Below are 11,438 nucleotides of genomic sequence, written 5' to 3'. Positions count from 1 at the left end.
ATCACTCACACCCGAAGAAGAGGAAAAGTTGTTGCGTGTATTGAGGGAGCATAGAACAGCCTTGGGATGGACTATTTCTGACATAAAAGGAATAAGTCTCTCCATTTGCATGCACAAGATTTTAATGGAGGAGTTTTACAAACCAACGATCGAGCACCAAAGAAGATTAAATCCAACAATGAAGGAAGTCATGAGAGCTGAAATTTTGAAACTCCTTAATGTTGGAATCATTTATGCTATTTCAGACAGCTCATGGGTAAGCCCAGTGTGATCAGCTTAAAATTTTGTCTTCCAAGCGTAGAAGCTGTCAAAGTAATACAAGGATAAGTCCAGGATCATATTCCACAGGGACAAAGGGTTATCAAAGCATTTGTGAAATTTTCTTTGTGTAAAATATGTATCGATTATGAAAGATGAAAATAAATGTGAATCTATGTTTCTAAAATTACCAAACTAAGAGACTTAGAGAAAGTGTGTAGCAAATGAATTAAACTTGTAAGAAACAATAAAATAAATACTTGGGATACAATTTTCACCCACTGATTTGGAGGTGAATTTATTTCTCTTTTCACCTCAACCATGCTCCTATTCCTAGAAGTCATGATCGGATAATATAACAATGAACTCCAATTCTTAGTCTAATAAAACCACTTGACAAATTATATAACAATTATAAAATATTAGAAGAAAGCTATCAAAGTCTTGTTACTTGTTCAATTAATATTATCCAACAAGTTAATCATTGAAATCAAATAACTATGGAAGAAAATTCACTCCAAAACAGTCATAGGTTACTCATTGAATTCCGAGTCCAAAATCTAGCCTATCATCTCTAAATTAATAAAATGCTTAAAATGATAAATTCTAACATTTCAAATTGTTGTATGGAAATAAATGCAGAAGAATAAATCAAACAAACTGAAAGAAGCTAATCTGAAAACAACTAAGAAGTAAAGCTCAGAAACAAAAAAAAGAAAAATAAAAGAATGAGAGAGAGAGAGTTCCCCCTCTGCTACCCGAACGGAAACGAAAAGAATAAGAAAAAAAATAAAATAAGCCACCCGACTACATGAAGAACTGAAGCAAGAAACGAAAAAAAAAAAAAAAAAAAAAAAACTAAAACTCTGCCAACTAAAATCTAGAACGAAAAGTTGAGGCAAACTAAGAACCAAAAAAAAAATGAAATCCGAACGAGAGAGAACCTCCCTTCCGTCCGTCTGTCTGTAAAGAAATTAAACTACAAGAAAATAGAGCAAACCAGCCGAACAGGTCTGGAACTAAAGGAAAAAAAAAAAAACTAAGAACCGTCAAAAACGAAAAAGAAGCAGCCGCCTCCGCCTACATCCAAAAGAAAGAGAAAAATAAAACTAAGGACTACCGTACCCTAGGTCTTTGTCTTCACAAGTTAAAGAAAAGAAAAAAAATAAAAAATAAAAACAATATTTCCAAAACCCTCCAGCGTCCCCACTCAAAACAAGAATAAAAACATATAAAAAAAAATCCACCGCCTTCCCAAAACTGGAAGCAATAAGTCCAAAAATAAAAAATAAAACTAGAATGCCCAATAACAATTCCATAATCACGAAATTGCCCCTTGCATCTTTAGTCTATTGTGAGGTCATCTTTAGCCCTTCCTTCTCACGAAAAATACCCTACATTAATTCAAATTAAGTGTTCATAACGAGAAAAATAAAATTGAGATATTAATTCTGATGTGGCCTAACAGCTGTATTATAAACCCTTTAAAGTGTAAAAATATCAGAATTTATTAATTTACTCAAATTTCATAATCTATTCCATAATTAAGTGCTTAATTCATTTTAGTTAAACAATTTAGTCACTTTAGCAACTTAGTTATGTGGTTTTGACACTTTATCACAGTGCAAGTTGTACCAAAGAAAGGTGGAATGACGGTGGTGAAAAATGACAATAATGAGTTCATTCCTACAAAAAGGGTCACGGGATGGCGTGTATGCATGGATTACCGCAAGTTGAATAAAGCAACAAGGAATGATCATTTTCCGCTTCCATTCATTGATCAAATGTTGGATCGATTGGTTAGGTACTCTTACTATTGCTTTTTAGATGATTATTCGGGGTAGAATCAGATTGTCATAGCTCCTGAAAATCAAGAGAAAACTACATTCACATGCCCCTATGGAACATTTACTTTTAGGAGGATGCCCTTTGGATTGTGCAACGCCCCTGCGACATTTCAACGTTGCATGATGGCTATCTTTTCTAACATGGTGGAAGATATAATGGAAGTTTTCATGGATGACTTTTCAGTTTTTGGTACATCTTTTGATCATTGTTTGCATAACTTAGCTCTTGTTTTGCAGAGATGTGAAGATAAAAATCTAGTTCTGAACTGGGAGAAGTGTCATTTCATGGTTTAAGAAGGTATCGTGCTTGGCCATAGAGTTTCATCTAAAGGAATTGAGGTGGATCGAGCCAAAATTGCAACCATAGAAAAACTACTACCTCCAAAGAATGTGAAGGGAATCAGAAGCTTTTTGGGACATGCGGAATTTTATAGAAGATTTATCAAGGATTTTTCTAAACTCTCTAAACTTTTATGTAATCTTCTTGAGAAAAATTCAGCATTTGACTTTGATGCTGTTTGCTTGCAGGCCTTTAATGCAATCAAGGAGAAACTAATTTAAGCACCAATTGTGATTGTGCCTAATTGGAGTCAGCCTTTTGAAATTATGTGCGATGCAAGTGACTATGCAATTGGAGCAGTGTTGGGACAAAGGCGAGACAAACTGTTTAGAGCCATCTATTATGCAAGCCGAACATTGAATGAAGCTCAACTGAATTATACAACAACTGAGAAGGAGATGCTTGCTGTGGTGTTTGCTTGTGACAAATTTCGATCTTACCTCATTGGTACAAAAGTAATAGTGTTCACTAATCATGCAGCATTTCGTTATTTGTTTGGCAAGAAGGATGCTAAGCCGAGGCTAATTCGTTGGATCCTCCTTCTTCAAGAATTTGATTTGGAGATTTGAGATAAGAAAGAAAGTGAAAATTTAGTGGCTGACCATCTCTCTTGGTTAGAGCAAGAGGAAGAAAGACCAGATTCAGTGGTCCAAGAGTCATTCCCTGATGAGCAGTTGTTTGCATGTGAGATCAAGGTTCCGTGGTATGCTGATATTGTTAACTACCTAGCTTGTAAAGTTTTACCACCTGATCTTACTTACCATGAACACAAGAAGTTTTTGCATGATGTGAATTATTATCTTTGAAATGAGCCTTTGTTGTTCAAAAGATGCCCAGATCAAATCATTCGAAGATGTGTGCTAGAAGAAGAGATGCAAGACATCCTTCATCATTGCCATTCCTCATCATATGGAGGACACTTTAGAGCCACTCGTACAGCAGCTAAGGTACTTCAAAATGGGTTCTTTTGGCCTTCTATTTTCCGTGATAGTTACACTTTGGTGAAAACTTGTGACCAGTGCTAACATATGGGGAATATTTCAAGGCATCATGAGTTACCACTGAAAGGTATTTTAGAAGTTGAGTTGTTTGATGTTTGGAGAATAGATTTTATGGGGCCTTTTCCTCCTTCTTTTGGTTTTGCTTATATCTTATTAGCAGTTGACTATGTGTCAAAATGGGTGGAAGCAATTGCTATAACAACAAATGATGCAAAGGTAGTGCTCAAATTTCTGCACAAGAATATATTCACAAGATTTGGCACTCCACGAGCTATTATTAGTGATGAAGGGACTCACTTTTGCAACAAGTTGTTTGATAATCTTCTTTCTAAATATGGTATAAGGCACAAGATAGCATTTGCTTACCATCCTTAAACTAATGGCCAAGCTGAAATTTCAAATAGAGAAATCAAGAACATCCTTGAAAAGACGGTCAAAACCAATAGAAAGGATTGGGCGAAGAAGCTTGATGATGCTTTGTGGGCATATCGTACAACCTTTAAAACACCTATCGGGATGTCTCTATACCGATTAGTGTTTGGAAAGGCATGTCATCTTCTTATGGAGTTAGAGCATAGAGCTTATTGGGTTGTAAAAAAATTTAACTTTGATTTGAATGCAGCAGGTGAAAAGTGACTTCTTCAATTGAATGAGATGGAAGAGTTCCGGAATGATGCATATGAAAATGCAAAGATCTATAAAGAAAGGACGAAAAAGTGGCATGACAAACAGATTCTTAGGCGAGAGTTTGCACCAGGACAACAAGTTTTACTCTTCAATTCACGGCTCAAACTCTTCCCAGGAAAGTTAAAATCAAGATGGACAGGTCCTTATACAATTCATGAAGTTTTCTCTTTTGGAGCAGTAGATTTGAAGGACAAGACAGGGAATATTTTCAGAGTTAATAGTCAGAGATTGAAGCACTACTATGGAGAACAAGTGGAGAGGAACTATGCATTTATTCCTCTTGGAGATCCTCATTGATTAAAATTGAAAAGTCTGGCTGTAGACTTTAAAACAAGCGCTTATGGGAGGCAACCCATAGATCTATCTTTCATTCTTTCATTTATTTTATTATCTTTATTTATTTAGTTTTAATAATTTAGTTTTTGATGCAGGTTTATTTAGCATAAATAAAGAGTTGAAAAATTTTAAACTACAGAAGATTCATCATGAAACCAGGGAAGTTCCTTTTATTTCTTCAATCCTTTTTACTTTTGCATTACAATGAGGACATTGTTTAGTTTAAGTTTGGGGTTGTAAACTCCTATAGTCATTTGATCCTCTTGTTTTCTAAGTCTTGGGTTGTTGATGGGTTGTCTGATTCTCTTACCAAGCATGCATTGGAGTAAGATTTAATTCTCTATGACTCTGAAATTTGTGATTGAAGATGGTTTTGAGAAAAATTTTCAAAAATTTCTTTTATGTCAAGTGGAGTTTTGTGGGTACTTTGATTTAAATCTTTGACCTTGAACATAATTGAGCACATAGTCATTTTTCTCTTATTCCATTTTGCTTATGAAGAGAAGAAGTTGAATTAATTGAAAGAAGGAAGTTCGATTTTGCTTTGCTCTAGAATCCGTTGATGGGTCTTTGAGGTGAAATCCTAGTTGAGACCAAATATTAGAGAAATGATCTAGGCATTTCTTTGGCATAACCAAAAAGCTTTCCCAGCCGTCCTAAATATCATGCCATCATTACATGGTGTGTTTCCATAGTCAACCCCCTTGAGCCTTCATAAGCCTTTATTTATTCTTTGAACTACATAAACCATGCCCGCTCTAAGCCTGAAAAATAATGAATCTACCTTTGATAATTTGAGAAAATACTTTGGTGGAGAGTTACATTTAAAGGAGAAAATTTGTTTCATGATGAACTGTATTATGTTTGACTGTTTGATCAAAGAAGAAGAAAGATAGTAAAAAAATAAAAAGAAAAGAAGTAAAAAGAGAGAAAAAAAAACAAAAAAAAAAAGAAGTCACTAAGCGGAGTATGCATCACCTCAGATTTTGTTAAATGAATTGTTGGTATTGCTTCAGTGATTACAGCAACAATAATGCCACAAGTATGAGCATATTGCCAAGAAAGAGCTATGATTTGAATCATGTGGGTATCTCTTTTAGTGTTCTTTTCACTAAGTATTTTCTCAGTTTGTTTTGAGTTTCCATATCTAGTTCTTTCTTAACCCTCACCCTGTGGCCTATCATTACAATCTTATGAAAGATCTTTTGATCTCTGATTTTGGCGTTGACTACATTAGTGGAGAGGATTTCTGAAAATTGGACTTATGGGGTGAAGTTTTAAGAGAATTCTTCTGATTTTGGTTGTTCTACTTTTATCTGAGTTTGCAGGTGGTTTGAGGTTAAATTGACTATATCACACACACACTCAAGATCTTAGCTTTAGGTTGAAGTAAATGCCTAACTCTTGCTTGACAAATTGTAAAATTTTTGATTGATTTTCTTGCTATCTTTGATGTTAAAAGAGTAAGATACCAGTGATGAAATCTAAATTCATAAAAGCTTGGTGAGTGATGATACTTCTCTTTGGGGTCGAGTTGATATTGCCTAAAGTATCAATTGCTTTTCTTTTTGTTTGAGGACAAACAAAGTTGTAAGTTTGGGGGTATTTGATGACTTGTAAAATTTTGTATTCCAGATTTACAAGATCGCTCGAGCGGAGGCTTTTAGCCACTCAAGTGAATTCAGGCAAATTCAAACGCTCGACTACCGCTCGACAGTGAGCTTGAGCGGGTTGCGGGTTGCGGGAAAACAAAGATCGCTCGAGCGGAGGCTTTTGGCCACTTGAGCGAAGTCAGGCAGAGTTGAACACTCGATGTGCGCTCGACAAGCCACTCGAGCAAATTTAGGCAGAGTTGAACGCTCGATGCTAGCTCGACACCTCGCTCGAGCAAATACCGTATTTTTCCAGATTTGTGGTTTTCCGCCGTCAGCATATAAAAGGGATTTTTCACCATATGGCCGTACCTTTTGACTGGAGAACACTTTTGGGATAGAAAAACACAGCTAGAAGGATTCAAATCATCTGTTTTGGAGAGGGAATTTCATATATTGCATGTACGTTGGAATCATACACGAGCACAGACGGGAGAAAAGCATTGAAACATTTCCTTGAGTTTTTGAAGACGAGTTGCGGCTGCGAGGAGTATTTTTCAGCGTTTATTTTCTTCCAATATTCTCATAACAATTATGGTGAATTCGTTTATGTTGAATTCTCTTTCTAGCATGAGCTAAATTTTATTTATTTTAGGAAAACGATGTAACCTAGTTCCGAACTATGCTTGATTGTTTATGCTAATTTAAGGCAATTCTCTCTTTGTTTATCTGATTTATTCTGAGTTTATTGCTTCTAATTAACTGGCCATTGATTAGATGATATTTAATCTTGTGATTTGCTATCGAAAGAGGGAATCATAGGGTAGATCTTGAATATTTCAGCATAGGTAAGTATAGAGATCGAAAGACTTATATAAACCTATGTAGTAATTAAATCATTGGTCTTATTGCTTTCTTGAGTATTTAATTTGCATATTCTTGTGCGAATTTATAAACAAGAATGATTTATAATTGACTATCGAAAGAGGCTTTTGGATGAATTAGAGATTTGCTAATAGACAAAAAAAATTAAATTAAATTAGTTGGATGAGTAAAGCATAGTGAAGAATTAGGTGAAATTGATTTCTTAGAAGTTTTCTTTCCCATTAATTTGATCTTCGAACGTCAGTTTTATTTCCTTTGCGTATTTCTCTTTGAGTCGATTTTAGTTTAAATTGCAACTACAAAAAACTTAGTGATTCCTCTAGATAAAATCGAGATTAGTATAATTTTGGTATTTGGCAAAAGTAAGGTTCCAATCCCTGAGGACGATACTCTTCTTATCACTTTATTATAAAACTACGATACTGTGCGCTTGCAGTTTTGCACCGGTCAAACAGGTACAAACATTTTCGTCACCAAAAATAATGGGCGAGATTAAGTAAGAAAGGCCTCGAAGGTCCCTAGAAAGGCCCGCTTGAAGAAAACCGGAGAAATAACCCACAGCTCCTTGATGTATGGCTTCTGGTGAATAAAAAACAACCCCATCCACAGCTCTCATATCCAAAATGTGTTTCCGCCTCTTGTCCACCAAACAAGCATGGAAAAATGTGGAGGTACTATCACCATCCACCTTCCATTTTTACTTAGCCATCTATGCCAACCTAGTATCCTTGCTGCGCCTCCACAAAGATAGTTTCACATAAGCCATGTTTAACTCCCTATCAGCATCTTAATTCCAACCCTACAGTAACCTACTTTCAAACCACTCCACTTGCTCTTCAAGCTGAGCAATCTTTGCCGTAGTCAAACCAAAAACCACCTTATTACACTCACGTAAAGCCACCCGTACTTTTGTTCAATTTACTAGCAAGCTTCCACAAACCCATACCTTCAATAGGTACCATCCAAGCTCTCTAAACACAAGCCCAACATTCAGAGTGATCAATCCACATCTGCTGGGATTGAAATGGAGAAGGGACATAAGAAAAAAGATCTTTGGTTAATTTAGTGTGCATCGGGCAACGATCCTACATCGATCTCAGTAAGTATGAATAAACAACATTTGAAAATTAAGAGATTAAAGTGGCATCAAGAAAGACACGATCAAGCTTCGCCCAATTTCTGGGTTGTCCATGCTAACCATTACATTAGGCAAACCTTCTACCCTTTGTCTTTATTTCAATCCAACCACCTTGATGGATCCAACTTTTAAACACTTCCATAGCAACCCGAGGCCTTGGGCGACCACCCCTCCTTTCCAAGTTAGATCGAATAACATTGAAGTCTCATGCAAATAAACAAGGCTTAGCCCCAAGACAGTGCGAGCTAAGAGCATCCTATAACTCCTGCCTTTCAAGCCAATTACTTTTCACATATATGAAATTACATAAAAACTGTTGAGGTCTCGCCCCTACACGAATTGAAATAAACTGTGAACTCATGTGAACAACCTACACCATCACGACATTAGTCCATAAAATCCAAACTTTCCCACCAGCATCTTCATTAGAAATATCAAACCTTTTGGTTTATCAAAACTTTGAAATAGCGCCATTAAAACAACAATATCAGGCCTAAGAGCACCAATTAACTTCTTTAAACAACCTTTAGAGATTCCTATCCCTCTAATATTCCATGCAAATATGGAACCAATCATAGTGATCATTTAGTGGTTCATGTATGAACCTGAGAAAAGCTCTTTACTTTTTCAAACTGCTTTTTGTTGTATTTTTTCTTCGCAACATAACCCTCTGATTCTGTATGATAGTCTATCTCCTGAGAAAGGACCTCCGAAGGTAACTCAGGTTCTAGATCCGACACAAACATCCCTTCTGTACAATGATCATCCACACTCGGTAAATCTTCTTTAGCAGGCACCACAATTGCATTATGTAACTCCCTTGCTTCCTTTCCCATAATCTTTATTTCGGCTTCAAACATGCTTGGAAGTGGATGAGAATCATTAACCAAAGCATTAGAAACCATAGTAGCCAGTTGTGGATTCTGCACAAGAATAATTTCATCACTTGAGTATCTCCAATGCCAGTATCCACTACCAACTTTATTTCCTGATTACTCAACGACGAACTCCCTGCATCTAACTTATTCTCAAGCTTTTTCTGCTCCTCATCAATCACTTGATTCTTATTTTCCTTCAATTCCACTCTAGAAGCAGGACCCTTTTTTTGAATCCTTAATTGGTCCCTAGTTGTAGGCTTACCAACGTGACGTCTGAGAATTATGCCCTTTCACCAACAACAGAAAGCTGGAAGCGTTACGTACATGATTTCTTGCTTGTGACTCAATGCCAACCCAAGGACCCCAATCTAAAAAATGGGAGAGGCTCTTTGGCAGCATCCATTTCCTCAAATAACTGAGCACCATTAGTTCGGGTGACACACCGAGTGGTTTTGTCACACCTAATAAATTTTCCTATAGGAGCAGTAAGAATATGCAAAAATGACTCATGGTAGAAATTAGGCAGCAAACTTGGCAGCAAAATCCATACTGGACTTGACGATGATTCATCATCTTCACTAAAATCAGGTGTCCAATGGAATGCACAGTAGATAACACCATCAATATTGCAGGCTTCGCGAGACAAAAATTAGCCTCTGAAGACATGCATGTAAAAATGTTTTGAGGATGCTTCATTGTAGAAACAATTGAGGTTCCTTCTAATCCTCATCGGCTATGTATGAAAGCCCGAAATGCATCCAGTGAAGGGTGTTTCCTAAGAAACTTTAGAACAATGGATTACTTGAAGGGTTCTACCGAATGTGATATTTCTTCTTTAGAAAAATGAAAGTATAATTCACCATCAATGCTTTTCGGCGTATGAAGCAGAACAAATAAATTGAGGAGGGGCTGAGGCATCGCTGAGACACCACTAAGACAAGATCCAAGTATAAACGGTGACCTCATTGGTGTCAACAGCTGCCATGCAGCCCAGCATGAGAACCCTTATGTGGCGAGAATAAGAGAAAACTCTATCAAAGCAAGAATAGGAGAACCATAATAATTAGGAGTAGTTCATTAATGTTCTTGTAGAGGAACATATATTTTGGATTGAATAAATGAGCTTCATGTGTTATTGAAACTTTGGACTTTATACCTGTATTGTTCAGACCAACCGATCTTTTCTCTCGATCGATCACAAGTCTTGTCTACTTATTTTAAATACCAAAGCCATGTTTTTAAATCTTGAAGCCGTGTTTTTAAATTTATCTAGTGATTTTTAAATGAAGCCCAAAATTTTTAAAGTCTTCAAAATATTTAAATGTTGAAAATTATTTTAAAGAGGGGTATTTTTGGTATTACTGAACCAAGCCTAATTTTCAAGTTAGCCTTTTTCTTTTGGGAAGCCCTGAAAATAATATAGTTTTAAAAAATTCATCTTATTTAAATGATTTAGTTCTTTATGAATATTATTAATATTCGTTGTTTTATTTTAGTTAAAGACTTTACTTATTTAAATGGTTTTATTTCTCTTAAAAAATTTAGCGAACTATGTTAGTTTATTTCATGATGAAGATTATTATTTTGGGACTAGAGAATATGTGAAGTGATGGAATAGTATAAGAGTAGCGTAGCAGAAACATGATGAGTGTCTTGACGTAACTCGGGATTTATATCGAGGTACATGACGTGATAGAACTATAGTGGTGAATGGAGCCTAGTCATGTTGAGTGTTGGGCTAAACTTGTAAAGGAGCCTGGAATTAGGAAGGTCCTGTTGATCGGGTTTGAATAGAAGTTGGTATCAAAGTATGGAGCTTGTTTATACAAGCGGGCTTTATTGGACTATAAGTTGATCTTAGGTGAAAAAGGGTAAGGTAAATGTGCATCTGGTGAGACACGTGTACCGAATAGATTTACCATATATAATGGGTAATCCATCATAAGTATGGTTGCACGATGTTAAGCCTCAAAGTTGGTTTAAAGTCATGTGGCATGTATGGATGGGAATGAGGATTGAGTATGGGCCAAGAAGCATGAAGGTAGTATTAGGTATGTTGTCTGGAATCGGGATTCGTGACTTAGTTAATAGGAGAGTAAGACGAAGGTTTTAACGTCTTCACCCTAAGGTGAAACATAGAGATAGTGACGGTAAATGAACCCTGAAGGTTTTAGCATAGTAAATATCACGTAAGAACCCAGGGATGGACGGAGAGTGTTTCAAATGAAGCGTGGTTCTATTTCTAGTATAGTTACTTATGCATTAGATAGAAAATGACATGAGGTTATATGTATACATGTAGGTTTCCATCTGACATGCACATGAATGGAATGCATGGAATGAGTATGGCATGGATTCCAGGTAAGTATTATGTTCATACTCTTCTAGACTTTTCCAAATAAATGGAAATAAAATTGAAATGCTTTTCCTTTACGATGCTTTACGAAATGACACAAAACATGTTTTATGAAAGAAC

The sequence above is a fragment of the Carya illinoinensis genome, chromosome 9 (genome assembly GCF_018687715.1).
Source record: "Carya illinoinensis cultivar Pawnee chromosome 9, C.illinoinensisPawnee_v1, whole genome shotgun sequence".
Lineage (NCBI taxonomy): Eukaryota > Viridiplantae > Streptophyta > Magnoliopsida > Fagales > Juglandaceae > Carya > Carya illinoinensis.
The sequence above is the reverse complement of the archived record's forward strand: the minus strand, read 5'-3'. Positions refer to the sequence as shown.